This window comes from Drosophila bipectinata, chromosome 3R, assembly GCF_030179905.1.
Source record: "Drosophila bipectinata strain 14024-0381.07 chromosome 3R, DbipHiC1v2, whole genome shotgun sequence".
Classification (NCBI taxonomy): domain Eukaryota; kingdom Metazoa; phylum Arthropoda; class Insecta; order Diptera; family Drosophilidae; genus Drosophila; species Drosophila bipectinata.
The window spans coordinates 16,346,190-16,359,617 of NC_091739.1; the positions used below are offsets into that span (position 1 = coordinate 16,346,190).

The 13,428-nt window shown below is 42.2% G+C and overlaps 1 protein-coding gene across 3 annotated transcripts in view; it reads left to right on the plus strand.

The window, feature by feature from the left end:
• Fur1 (Furin 1) overlaps nucleotides 1-13,428 on the plus strand; it is a 112,865-nt gene that overhangs the window by 30,397 nt on the left and 69,040 nt on the right. For all 3 annotated transcript variants that reach the window (XM_017248947.3, XM_070282192.1, XM_070282191.1), the window contains exon 2: nucleotides 4,068-4,126. The gene's annotated coding sequence lies outside the window, so the exon portion shown is untranslated. The remainder of the gene's footprint in view (nucleotides 1-4,067; nucleotides 4,127-13,428) is intronic.

Below are 13,428 nucleotides of genomic sequence, written 5' to 3' on the forward strand. Positions count from 1 at the left end.
CATATGACCTGCTTTTGTTCGATTTCCTAGCCTTTCCTAGCCATCTTTTTTCTAAACGCCCTTAAACGAGCATGTGAAACGGCACCTCGTCCAACACTCTTGAGTTCCAAAACCTATTCATGCCATCCACTGCAGCATAATTTTCAATTGCTCTGAAAAAGCCAGAGCCTTCGTTTGAATTTGATTCGATTTTTGCTCAATCCACCGCATTCTGGCAGGTGAGAAGGAGGAACATTCCATTGAAATCCAGCAACCAGCAACGATTTTGCAGACCTCGATATGTCTGAGAACTTGCCTCAGTTGTCAAGTCGGAATCAAACATAGATTCCCCAGGCAGGCAGACTCTCTCCTGGCTTCCAATCTTACCAGTTCTAGGCCGGCATGATAAATTAATTAAAACGACTTGACTTTGATTTCGTGCCCTGATGCCTCTTGAGCTGATAACTTCGTTGGAGTTTCATTTCTGGCTTATGGTCTTGCATACTAAGCAGTACAATAGTTGTCACTTTAAAAGTTTGCAAGAACTCTAAACAGGGCCAAATAAACTCTGATATTCCCACAAATAAGGACACATGTACTCTCAATTTCCGTGCCCTCACAAACCAGAAAAACAGACAACAAAGACTCTGGTCCTCCACCCCAAATCCCGCCACTCAAACCGGCCAGAAAAAGGCAATTTCACATAAAAGCCGCAAACAGATGAAACCGACAGAAGGGCCAGAATAGCCACACAGATTCATTCCGGAGGGTGGACATATGAAAATAATGCGTGCCGCACAAATTTCGATGCAGTTCCACAAACAGTAACCCGGCCATCACTCTCACCTGGTGTGTGTCCTCAAAAGTGCACCGAAAAATATGGATGGTTATTATAGGAAATTTAAACTCTTAGTTTATTTAATTTATAAACAAACTCTCATTCTTAAGAAACTTAAAACTCTTATGAGTAATTTTAGTTTGAAATATTAAAAATTTTTATTAATTTTGTCTTAGTGGAATGGCTTAGAGAGTAGAGATTTGGCACAAAATGTCAGGCCATAATAGAGTCTGGCTGGCAGTTGGAATTAGCATGCATGTGGATATGTGTGTGAATGTAATTACCAAACACAACAGACACAGGCCAACCCCCTAAGGGCTGGGGAATGGGCCGGCACTTGGCTTTAAAAAGCCCTGCAGCCGAATCGCTTGTCAATCATACAATTATTGGCACACAAAACCAGAAAACCGCCAGAAATCAGGACCACCACCCTCAGGCCGGCCCACTTAATTGTTTTTGCTTGTTTTGGCTTTTGCGGTTTGCATAATTCATGATGACGACGACGGAGGAGGAGGAAGAACTGGGCCAACCCTTTAATCCTCTTTTTGAGAGCGCCGCTCCTTGGGTGACGTTTTCCTTCCCCTGTCAACTGCAGTCGATTTAATGTTCAAGTATTATTTTCAGCGGCGCTGCCGGGAATTAAGTGAATTGTCAATTTGCTTGTCAATTGCGCATTTGCCCCTTGAGGTTGGTTGGTGTGGTGGCTTTAAGTCCCTGGCTACACGGGTCAGTGTCTGGGCAGCAGGATTACCAACGAATTGGGTCAAAGTTGAAGGAACTTTTTACACGATTTTAGGGGTTGATTTGGGGATTTTGCGAAAGCGTGGTAAGGACTTGTACGCTCCTGTATTTGTAATAATTTTAAAATGTATTGATTTCGGACATCAAGGATATCAATAATTTGATCTAATGAGGGAAATAGTACCAGCTTTGACACCACTTTGAACCAACTTCACCAATAATTACAACTTCCACCACAAATTGCAATTAGTTTGCATATTCTGTCGAAAATTATGGACACACCCCAGCTGGATCCTGGCGCGAAAAGCACTCGTCCCATCCCCCAAAGTAGACCACAAAAATTTTTGAAAATTCCTATTAACTCTTCAGCGTAATCCATTTAACGAAGCTCCATAGCGTGTATTTGTTTATACAATAACGGGCTGGAATGTATACATATAGTCGAACTAAAGCCACAGATACCCGCCGATACAAAAATCCCTGTCATATTTACGCGGTGGGGCCGGCGGGGTTGGCGTCCGTGCTGTCAGGACTAGGGTTCCGGCCAAGTCCTTTGTCAAAATGCGGCTTAAAATATTGTGCGCAAATATTTTCATGACAGGTGCATGAAACCAAATTCACACACAAATGCGGCCCGGAACATGCAGCCGCCAGTGTATTAGTGTCAACAAGATTTGGCCAGGATTGTGTATCCTGTACACGCTGTTTTAGTTTTCGGGAAATCCGTTAATGAAAGCCAGCTCAACCTAATGGAGATTTATTGTTTTTGCCACATTCCGCAATATAAACTGTCACATTTATTAGATTACGGTGCCTGTCTTCTCTCATCAGCTTTGGGATTCTTCTGCCATGGGTGTCTTTATTTTTTTTAATGCATGTAGGGGACTCTCTAATGACCTTAATGCACTGTGATAAATCAGAGAGAAGTAAGCATGATTTATGAAACATTAAAAAATTTTGGCTTTCGGAAGGGTAAATGTTCGTGCCACCATAAGTTTTAAGCTTCTAAGGTAATTTAACTTTAAAGCTTAGTCTTTGCTGCTAAACTGGCAAATGTTAATTAATCCCGGCACCTGTGTTTGTCAGGTCCAGGCTGCAAATTACCCTGTCAATCAGCAGCTAATTGCGATTTAGTTTCCAGGGCCATCACAAGTCCAGGAGCATGCCACCCGCAGTCACCCCGCATTTAAAGCACCTGTATGTACAACTCATCAGTGATGAGGGAATCGGGAAGAACAGGACTTTCCAACTAATTAATAGAGCCAGCAATTAGAAGTAATTAAATCATATTGAAAACTTGGCAGGCCATGGCTCTGCAGTCTTCTGCAGAAGAGCCTTTCTACCTTCTCCCGCATTTCTGAAACTTTCTCTCTGCGTCTGTTTATATGAGCCCATCGACAAGGACTTAACCACGCAGAGACCCAGGAATGTGGTAAGAAGTGGGCGGAGGGGGCAAGCCTCCACTTGACACACATACAGATACAAAAACATAGAAACACAGATACTGTAGCTCCAGCAGCTAAGACGCCAAAGTCAACAAAGAGTCCAAGTGGAAAAGAGGGCTTAGAGATGACGTGGCTTTCAAGGAAATTATAATCTTATAGAATTTATTTTAGTTGTAGAACTAATGCTAATTAAACTGCATTACAGTCTCTTAAAAATACAAAGTTTAGCTTGAAAATCTAAAGCCAAATAATTCCAAACAGCCAGCACAGTTACTCTCGTTTAAGCCCTGTTTCTAGCCCAGTTTTGTTGCTTTTTGTGGCCTTTCCTTTGCGGCCAACACCTTTGGCCAAAGGATTTTATTTTAAGCTACCAGGCAGAACACCTTTCATTTGTCCAACTGGGGCTTGGTTTTATTTAGTTGGTCTTTAAATGAAAAATATTCTTAAAGAAAACTTTAAATTATAGGAATTCGTAGCCTTTTTACCTTATGAAGTGTGAAAAGTCCATCCAGAACGGATGGTAGAGTTTCACCAGAGAGGTGAGAACTGCAACTCATGTATTTGATTTTCGATTTCCGATGTCACGTCTTGTCTCTTTGTGGACTTGACTTCCATCGGGTTTCCAATCTACTGCACTGCAGCTCACTCTATATCGATTGCAGTCATTTTTTGTGCATGTGCCTTGCTCTTTTTGTGGGATTTTCGTTGCCAGTATTGCTGATTTTGCGCTTAAGGTTGGTTTTTTTTTATTTTTTCAAGTTCTCCTAAAACTTTGGCTGCTTCACAAAAAGTTTTTGGAAAACTGAAGACGTGCACTTGGGGAAAGTAGGCAACAATTTGCGGATCAAAGACAGGAGTTTACCCCAAATGATGTGCAAACTACTTTGACAAACACGATTAAACAACAAGCGGGGCTCCCAAACAAATGTTGGCGTTAATTTCCAGCCCAGAGATATGTTTCTGAGAAAAACCGAACTAAACTAATTGAGTCTGTCACACCCACCCATCTAATGCTACAAACTTTTGCTCATATACAAAATTTTTCTCTTATTTATCTTTTGCAGTCTGAGGTCGGTCTGAAGTCCCAAGTCTGAAGTCTGAAGGATCCGTCTCCCCGTCAAATGTGAGTCTTAATTTATGCGTTAGAGCTGAGATGTCTGGGTCTGTGTGGAAATGAAATAACTTTCTAGTCGATGCCATCGAAAAGTTATTTGTTTAGGACACCAAGAAAACAAAGACCAAATGATGACAAATGATAAACGACTTTCTTCAGGACACAGAGCGTCCGAGTGTCTATGACAGGAATGGAAAATGTGTATTTCAAAATGCGAAAATTGTCTTTGAAAAATAATTATTGCGGCGCAGATTTTAAGTCAAGGCGGACATTTTAATTAATGGAAGAGAGATTGAATGATTTTGTCCGAATTTTGTGCAGCAAGGTCCTCCATTGTCCTCCTGTGGAGGCACACAGAAAAGTACAAAGTGAAAGCAGGACTAAGGACCCTGGAAAATGTCAAAATATCTCTTATTTTTTCGTTGCCCCTCACCATCTCACCCCCCAGTCAGCTTTGAAGGCAAATATTTGTGAACAAAAAGCCAGCAAAAAATTGTAGGGAATTAGATTTGAATTTTGAGCTTGAGAGGAGCCTGCAGGATAAATGCTCCTTGTTCAACTATCTTTTTGATAAGCTGCCAAGACGACTGAAAACCAAAATTATTTCGTCCTGCCACCAGAAATGATTGTGTGTGCAAACAAAGTTCGGCGACAGGACAATAAGCAATGACACTTTGCATAATGAAATGGACTTTTCTGTCAGAAACCTGTAAACAGAGAGGGATCCATGCTCTTTGAAGACCCAGGCCTTCTCAACGAATTAAATTGTTTTAGCCATTATATGAGGTATACTTTGATGGGCCTTGTTTACCAACCACCATGGCGTATGCGTAATATATTAGTTTTCAACATTTTTAATGCCATTAAGTCAGCATCAGAGTTATGGGCAATGATTAGAGAAGGGACGGCTGCCAAAAAAGCAAAAAGAAACCGGAAAATCCCAGCTCTTAGCCCGGAGTCATAAATTAGTTGTAACCAGAGACCGAAAAAGAGCAAGTCAGGCAGGTGGAGGGGGCGATAGGGAGCAACTGTAACATAAAAACGTCTGTTTTTGCTATAATTGGCCACATATTTTGCTGGCCCCAAAAACCAAACTCAGGTAACGTGCCGGCTTTGCCAGTTTGCCAGTTTTTCCAACAAACCGGGGCGAGGAGTATGCATCCTGTAAACTAGAACAGCCATATCAATATATATTTTCCAGAACATGAACGGGCCGGATACACAAAGCCAACAAAACAACAAAACCGTCTAAAAAGTAGACGGGCAAATAAAATGGCAAAAAACAATCCCATGTTGATGTTTGCCATGGAAATCCTATGGAGCTAGCTGGAGGGTTGAGTGGTAATAATTTTGTAGATAGTTCCACTGGGATAGTTCCTGGCCGGGGAATGAGATTTGGGTTTATCACGTAAATGGAAATGAGCCTAAAAGAGATTTCCTCGGCCAGGGGGAGAGATTACTGTGTCCTTTGTGTGGGCAGAAGGTATGAAAATGAAGTGAAAACATGGTTTTCAATTTTGGGAATTAGGAAACATTTTGTTTTTACTCATGGACAGCTTTAACAACATCATATTTTTTATCACAACTTTATTTGGCAAAATGCAAAGTTATTGCCAGGCAATCAAAGTATAATTTATTGGTTGCAATCCCGTATCCTTTCTGGCCCAGTCAGCAGTTTCCAGCAGCCTCCTGCCAAAGCAATCAATGAAAAGGGCCTAGAGGAGAGGCCACCAAATTGGCAGATGCCGATGGGTTGAGCCAGCTCGTCCTGCACAGGACAAAGAAGCTGCAGAAAGCTTGTTCAACTAAAATGCCAACTCAATCGCCCGCAAAAGGAGACCCACATACACAAAAAACAAGACACACAAGCAGCTTCTCCTAACGATCTCTTGTGCCAGCCAGCCAGCTATCCAGCTATCTAGCTATCTTTTTTCTAAAACATATTGGCAAATGTCGTTTTGCGAGTCGTTATAAAACAAACACAGACACTCAGGAATGGCTGCAAGGACTGCACAGGACACAGGACTCGGCATACACAATGCTCTTCATGCAATTCTAATAATATAAACTTTACATAAATGTTTTCCCTGCAAATAGAGCGAAGCAGCAGCGAAACAGAATGGTTCGAGTGGGTTTTGGTGGAAAGGAGGGTCTATTTGTGTTGGACGCATCTGCTGAGCTGGCAATCGCATTGCAGTTTGTCAGTCAGCCAGGCAGTCAGCCAGTGAGTGGGCCAGCCACCTCCGCCTGTCTGAAAGGGCTTTTTATCTCTGAAATAGTTTTCGTTTTTCCAGGGTATTATTTCTGGCAAGGAAAATAGAAGAGAGACTTGTAGAAAATGCCAAAAATTCGGGCTATGAAACATTTGAAATTGTTTTCAAAGAAAATATAAGACCCAGAGGATATTCTGTTGCTAAATTTTAAGAATAAAGCTCTCGAGATTTCCTCAAAATGGAGAATACTGCCGACCTCTGCCAACCTCTGAATATTCGAGGGAGTTTCTGGGTTTATTTACTTTGTGCCTGATGTGTCACACATGTCGTATGATTGATTTATATTACCAAACACAGAGATTGTTGCACTTTTGTGATTTGTGCTCTGTGTCTTTGTTTACTTTGGTCATATTTTTTGGGCCACAATTCGGGGACTTTTCTCTGTACCTACAAATCCCAAATTGTATAATTAATTGATTGTGATGGATGTCTGATTGGAAGGGATGTGTGAAAAACAGTTGTGAGGAGTCCCCTGGTGCTTCCTGCTGATTCCGGTGTCCTGTCTCCGTTCTATCGCCCAACTAATTGAACAGTCCTCAGCCCACGTTGTGTAGTCCCTGTCCCATAAATAAATATTGCCCAAACTACCTGACCACACCTGACCCAATCCTTTTGCCTGGCTGGGTCCTTGGCCACGTCCTTCCGCTGCCCCGCTGTGGGTCATGTCGTATATTGACCACCAAATGGCAAACATTGCCGTGGTTATTTCATAGTTCAAATGTGTGTGGTCTTGGCAAATAAATAATATATAGTATTGTGTTGTGCTCTTGCCCTGGGTGGTATACATAGTGTATATAGGTGGTAATAAAATTATTTAGTCCTATAAGAAATTAAAGTAATCCCCTTTTTAAAAATCAATATTCCTGCATCTGTTCTCTGAAGAATTGTTGTTTTTCAATTTTCCAGGAAAGAGTACTGGATACAATAATAATAAAACCCAACCGCATATATTTTATTTGCCGACCGGAAGGTCCTCTCGAAAGGTCGCTGCGGGCGCATGTGAGGCTGCCAGTCATAAACTGAGGTCATCCATGCCATGCCAGTTCCCTGGTGGTCAAGGCAATATATGTACAAGAGGTGCTTTAAAAAGCGGGAAGCTTATCTGGGAAACAATTTATTCGCTCTTTACTAACGTGAATCTGGAAGAGAACCCTTATTATCCCGCCATCTAGGCCTTAACTCTAATTGACCACGCCCAGTGGCATTTTTGTGCGAAGTTGTATTTAACTTTAGCTCGACCGAGTAATAATTCAGCCCGCCTTGAACTGCCCAGGTGATTTATGTCGTGCATGGAATTGTGTTCGTGTTGTTGTCCTCACTATATAGTATATACCGGGAGTTGAGGTGCAATCGCATATATGTATATTTTATTGCCAGCGGAATGCGAGGTGGCCAGGTGGCGCCACCTAAAAATGGAACATAAATCTACAAAGTTGAAAGGGTTATAAAAAGCGAGGCGGAAACCAATTTGGGGAACGAGCGCGAGTCAGTTCATCTAGGTGGGCGGAAACGGTTTAATATGTTCACTGATATTCCCTTAATAGTAAGGGAAACCAATTAAAATTAAGTCCGGCGTAAATGGTCGATCAGCTAGCACAGACCATTGGTTAAATATATCGCTTCATACACTACCACCTTTTACCTTAAAAAAGTAGCACGTTTTTGCCATTCCAGCAATTGAGGAACAGATGTGTGAAATTGTCCCTTTTTTTTGGGAAAAGGAAAAATTTGAACTAACAAGAAAACAAGGAAAAAGTGTGGATAGCATCGGGAAAATATTTCATTATTTATAGCATCCACGCTCCCACCATTTTCAACGCTCCTTTGGCTCCTTTTATTTATTTACCTGTGCGTTGGTATTTATTTAGTTTTTCAATTCAATTGAATTTCCATTAACAAATTGCAAGCCCTGTTCTTCGTCAGTTCCGCATCAACGTCAACGTCATGGACATTTTCCCCATTTTCCGGCGAACTTTCCATACATTTTTCTGCTTGTTCAATTTATGGTCGGGGTTTTGTTGTTTTTATCGTATTTGTCCGGAGTGTTCTCTACATAAAAATACCCATAAAAATAAATCAGCAGCGAGGAGTGTGTAGATGAATTTTAGATTTCAACGTCGAGTTTAATTTTCATAAGACTAAATTATAGATTTGGAGGAAAATAATTGAGAGAGCAGTTGATTTCGCATAGAAACGTTTTAATTTTAGTTCCTAACTCTTGATTAAAGATTAATTTAATCAAGGCATCACCTGCTCCATCATCCATCCGGAAACCAAATTTCAACACTCTGCGGTCTGGGGCAGAGTTCTCGGCCAAGCCGCAGCCAGCAATCTGCCGCATTCTTTTTCGAGTTCAGGCTCAAGCTTAAGCTTTCATGGGACTTGACAAAGCCACACCATCGACCAAAGACCAAGGGCCTGACCTGCTTGAGGACTGTTGAATTATAAACTGGCTTCATTACTCGTCCAACCTTGACCGCATGACAAGCTGGAAAATGTTTTGTCGAGTGGCGGCGGCCAGGCCCGAAATGTAGACTCTTTGACAACGCATTCCAGGACCTTCATCCCTCCACTGGCAGATTCCACACCGAAAGTGGCAATAAATTGTGTGTACAACTTTCAAACCAATTAACCCACAAATTTTGCACTCAATTAGCTTCGGAGACCCTCGGAGAGTCGCCTTCCGTCATGTTGCATACTACGTAGTTGTAATTTATTTGTCACCAGTGCTTTGCCAATTAGTTGGGCCAAAGGCAAATTATTTTCCGCTCCGAGAAGAAAAAATAATAAATAATTGAATAAGTTACTCATTAGTGTGCTGACTGGAAGTGACTTGTGGGTGGATGGCAGCCAACAAAGGAGTGGGTTGGATGGGAGTCCCTGTCGCTCCCTGTTGCTGCCTTTTATCTAACCTTAACATGCACATTTAGTTGCCTCATCCACTTCCCCACTTAACTTCATTCATAACCCTCCACTAGGACCTGTCTGGCTGTCTTGCTGCGTGAATTTGTCACCATTTTGTTGGCAACGAAAGCACCTCCCATCTTTTTCTTTTGTACACTTTAGTAAGGTATTTAAATGGAAAGTACAAGCTTCTTAGCTTGGAAGGATCCGTATTTTCTTTAAGAGTATAGAGTATTTAAGAATCTCTAGTACTTATACTTTTTCTTAGATTTTTTCCTCTTGCTGGCCTGTCATTTATCAATCATAATGCTGAGTAGTCTCATTATGTTTTTCGCTTAGCACTTGCCTTCTCCAGACCACTCTCCCGGCGCCTTTGAGGGATTTCCCGCATAATATCCAGCCATCCTGCTGATTTTCTTCTATCTGTTCTCTGTTCTCTGCTTTTTGTGCGTAATTGCTTTATGCCCTGATTTATGTTTATCTTTAGCCATATTTTTACATTTACCTTATCACACCATCGCAGAAGGTGGAAGAGGACTGGGTGGAAGGCTGACCTAATTTCGTTGAACTTAATTTTTTGCTGCTCACGCCTGTGTCAGCATTGCCAAGGACCCGATACTGCTTATGGCCGGCGACAATCATCATAAAAACGACATTAGATCAACGCCAGCAAACTCTGATGGTACCTGGATGGCACACCTCTCTTTCTCCAGGAAGATATCTATCAGTGTTTTTTTTCGTTGCCCTACTAAGTGGACTGTATAAATGGCTCTAATATCTCCACTGCCTCCACATTTTCTCTCTGCAAAGGCAACTGCCCTCCAGTTAACCTTAACGGCTCTCCAATCCCACAGGTAGACAATCCCAGGTACCTGGGATTCACCCTAGACAGGAGGCTCACCTGGAAGCCCCATCTGATTAAGAAGAGGAAACAGGCTATTCAAAGACTTCGATCCTTCTACTGGCTTATGGGTAGGAGATCGAAGCTGAGAACTTCCACTAAACTCCTCATCTACAAGGCAATAATACGCCCTATCTGGACGTACGGCATACAGCTCTGGGGAACTGCGAGCAAGACGAATGTCCGAACTATGCAAGCTTTCGAAAATAGAGCCCTTCGAATCGCCACTGGGGCCCACGTCTATCATGACAATCGCACCATCCACGAGGTTCTCAATTTCCCTTGGGTCAAGGACGAGATACAAAGAAGCAGCGCACGTTACATGCAGAGGCTTCATAATCACCCGAACCGGTTGGCCAGCTCCCTGCTGGACAGCAGCGAGCAACCCAGAAGACTTAAAAGGACACACCCGCTGGACCTCCCCTTACTACTCTAATTTTTTTTTCTACCATATTAATATTTAAAAATATCTATACGTGAAGTTTACGTGATAAAATTTAATGGTTGTCCCTAATGGACAGTTTTAAATAAACATTACCCTGCTATTACAAAAAAAAAAAAAAAAAAAAAAAAAATCTCCGACTCTGACTCTGGGATGCTGGAATGAAAAAAAATTCCCAAGCACTGCACGTAGAGAGGAAGTCGCAGGGCAATTAATGTTGCTCATTTATTCGTTTTGTTTTCGCTTCTCTGGCTCATTTCCGCGCTTATCGCTGGCCAGGATGATGGGTGGGTTGGATCCCACAATGTACATGCAAGAAACAGAGATAACAGATGATGGAGGACGTGGCTCCAGTGGCGGGCAGTGCATGCCGGGTGTCCTGAAATTAAATAAAAATACAATTAAGCCATGAAGCATGTTCTGCATGTCCTGAATGTCCTTCTTGGGTACCAATTGAAGTCTAAATGAGGAGGACGTGTATGGGTAACATTAAAATGCCCGGAAAATAATTTGGAAGACTGGTTGCCATTACTTTGTCCATATCTGTACCTGGGCAGTGGTGTCTGAGCTCCACACGTGCCTGCAACACCTAAATCCATGAAACAATTGCTTACAACACAGCCAGTTGGAGGAGGAGGACCAGGAGGAAAGCATCCAAAAGAACCAGACAATGCACATGCGGAGCTTAAATTGAAATTCTTTGTTTCTTTAAACGTCCCTGGACTTCAGCCCTTTCGCCTTCTCGTCCGCCCCCGGAATTCCTGTGCTGTCTGACTTGTCTGTTTCAACAAAAAGTTTGCCACTGAGCCTTAAAGTATGCTAGGGATTTCTATATTTAAATAGTTTCCCCCTGTCTGCCCAGGACTCGGTTTGAGTGAATGCTCCTGCAGACACAACAGAAGCTTGATGGGCATGAGCACGTGAGCTTGTCCTGGGTGTGTGTGTTGAGTTTCCAGAGGAATTAGATGTGGAGTAAAAATTAAAATGGAATTCTAAATGCACTTTTCTTGCCACGTCAGGATTACGTCAGAAGGATCTATCTCTTACAGACGTGCCACTCCTCAAAAATATATACACATTATGTAATAAAGGGAGACTGAAACTTTAATTGCAATTCTGTCGTGTGTCAATCGGAAAATTTGAAAACTGCTCTCAACGCACACCAGTTAAGTGACATGGAATGTGTTTCATAATTGCTGTTGTCATTGTCATTGAATTTCATTATTTTTGCCACAGCCTGCATTTTAATGACCCACATCGGAGCCATTCTACTAAATAAATGGCTGCCAGGTTATGATTGACAGAAAAGTGAATTGGAATTGCTCTTCCATATGGTAATCAGATAGGTGTCACTTGCCAACGATTGCATCTGACAAGAAAACAATAACTTTTTAATTAAAAAGGAATAAAAGTCGAAAAACTCAAAAAAACAAAAAAAATAATAGGAAATTTGCATTCGGATGGCTCTCGTTCAGCTGCATATCAGACAGGGCATCACCTTGATGACTCCACCCCAGATCCTTCCCGAGGATGGCTGGCCTGGCAATTCAATTAGAATCTAGATTCCAGATTCCTGGCAGCAGGGCTGGCGCATATATACACACATTTTAATTAAATAAATTCAGTGTTTGCCTGATGCTTGGGCGTCATAAACATTTTGAGGAAGTAGCACGAAAATGAAAACATTTAACTGCCGGTTACGTTAGTTTGTCCCAGAAGGGCGAAGGACCTGACTGCCTAGCTAGCTGGCTGGCTGGCTGGATGGGTTGTGTTTGCATAAAATGCAAGAAAATTGCCTGCAGAACGACGAAGGACGAAGGACGAGGGCTGAGCAACATCACATCGTTTTGCAAAACGTCAACAGATTTGCTTTTGGCCTTCGTGTAAGTTTTGCCTCCTTCTCGCAACGGCAGCACCACATAATCAAATTTAACCTGGCTGGGACTCCTTTACACGATGCATACGAGGATGATGATGATGCTGGATGGTAGATGGTAGTGCTGGATGGGCATAAAACCCGGAAATTGTCCAAATGGCCGTCCGCATGCGGCTGCATTTAATTGAACTTCCAGCATACTTTGCAGCCCCATTACCAAAATCTGAAACTCACTTGTTCTAATGAACTGAAGCCTGATAGAAGCCTTAAAGAGTCCAAATGATAAGGTACTAGGAGTATAATACCTGGAGCCACACCGAAATAGTTATAGAAAATTACTCGCAGGACTCGCCGGCCACCCTGTAGCACCAGCTGGCTGCATTCCAGCTCAAATATTTACCAAAGCCAACAACTTCAATATTTATCTTTCCGGCCGGCAATGGCAACTAATTAAGCCATTTTTTATGGCCCATTCTATCGGTTGGCCAACTCCAAGCTGCCATCTGCCCAAACCCCAGCACTGCCCACCGCAGACTACAATGAACGCTGGAATGTGGGTTTGGGTCTTCATGTTATCCTGTGGCTTTGGGTTTCATACTAAATTATTATTATTATTATTTCCCAGGATGGGGGAGACAGCTGCAGCGTTGGTCAGTTTCTGTGTTTCAGTGTTGTGGTTGCGGCAGTGTTGAGTTAAAACATTGTAAGCAGATTTCCAAAGCTTCCATTTCAAAATCAAGTTGCCGGCAAATGGCTTTGCGGCTTCTTCGGCCTTCCAACAAAATTAGGCAAGCCAGAGGATAATTATTTATATTCTATTACCAAAAAGGACGAAATATAAAAGTCATAACAGCCTCGGGCTCTAAGATACATCAATGTATGGACAAAGAAAGGACAGAGTTTACTGGCCACTCT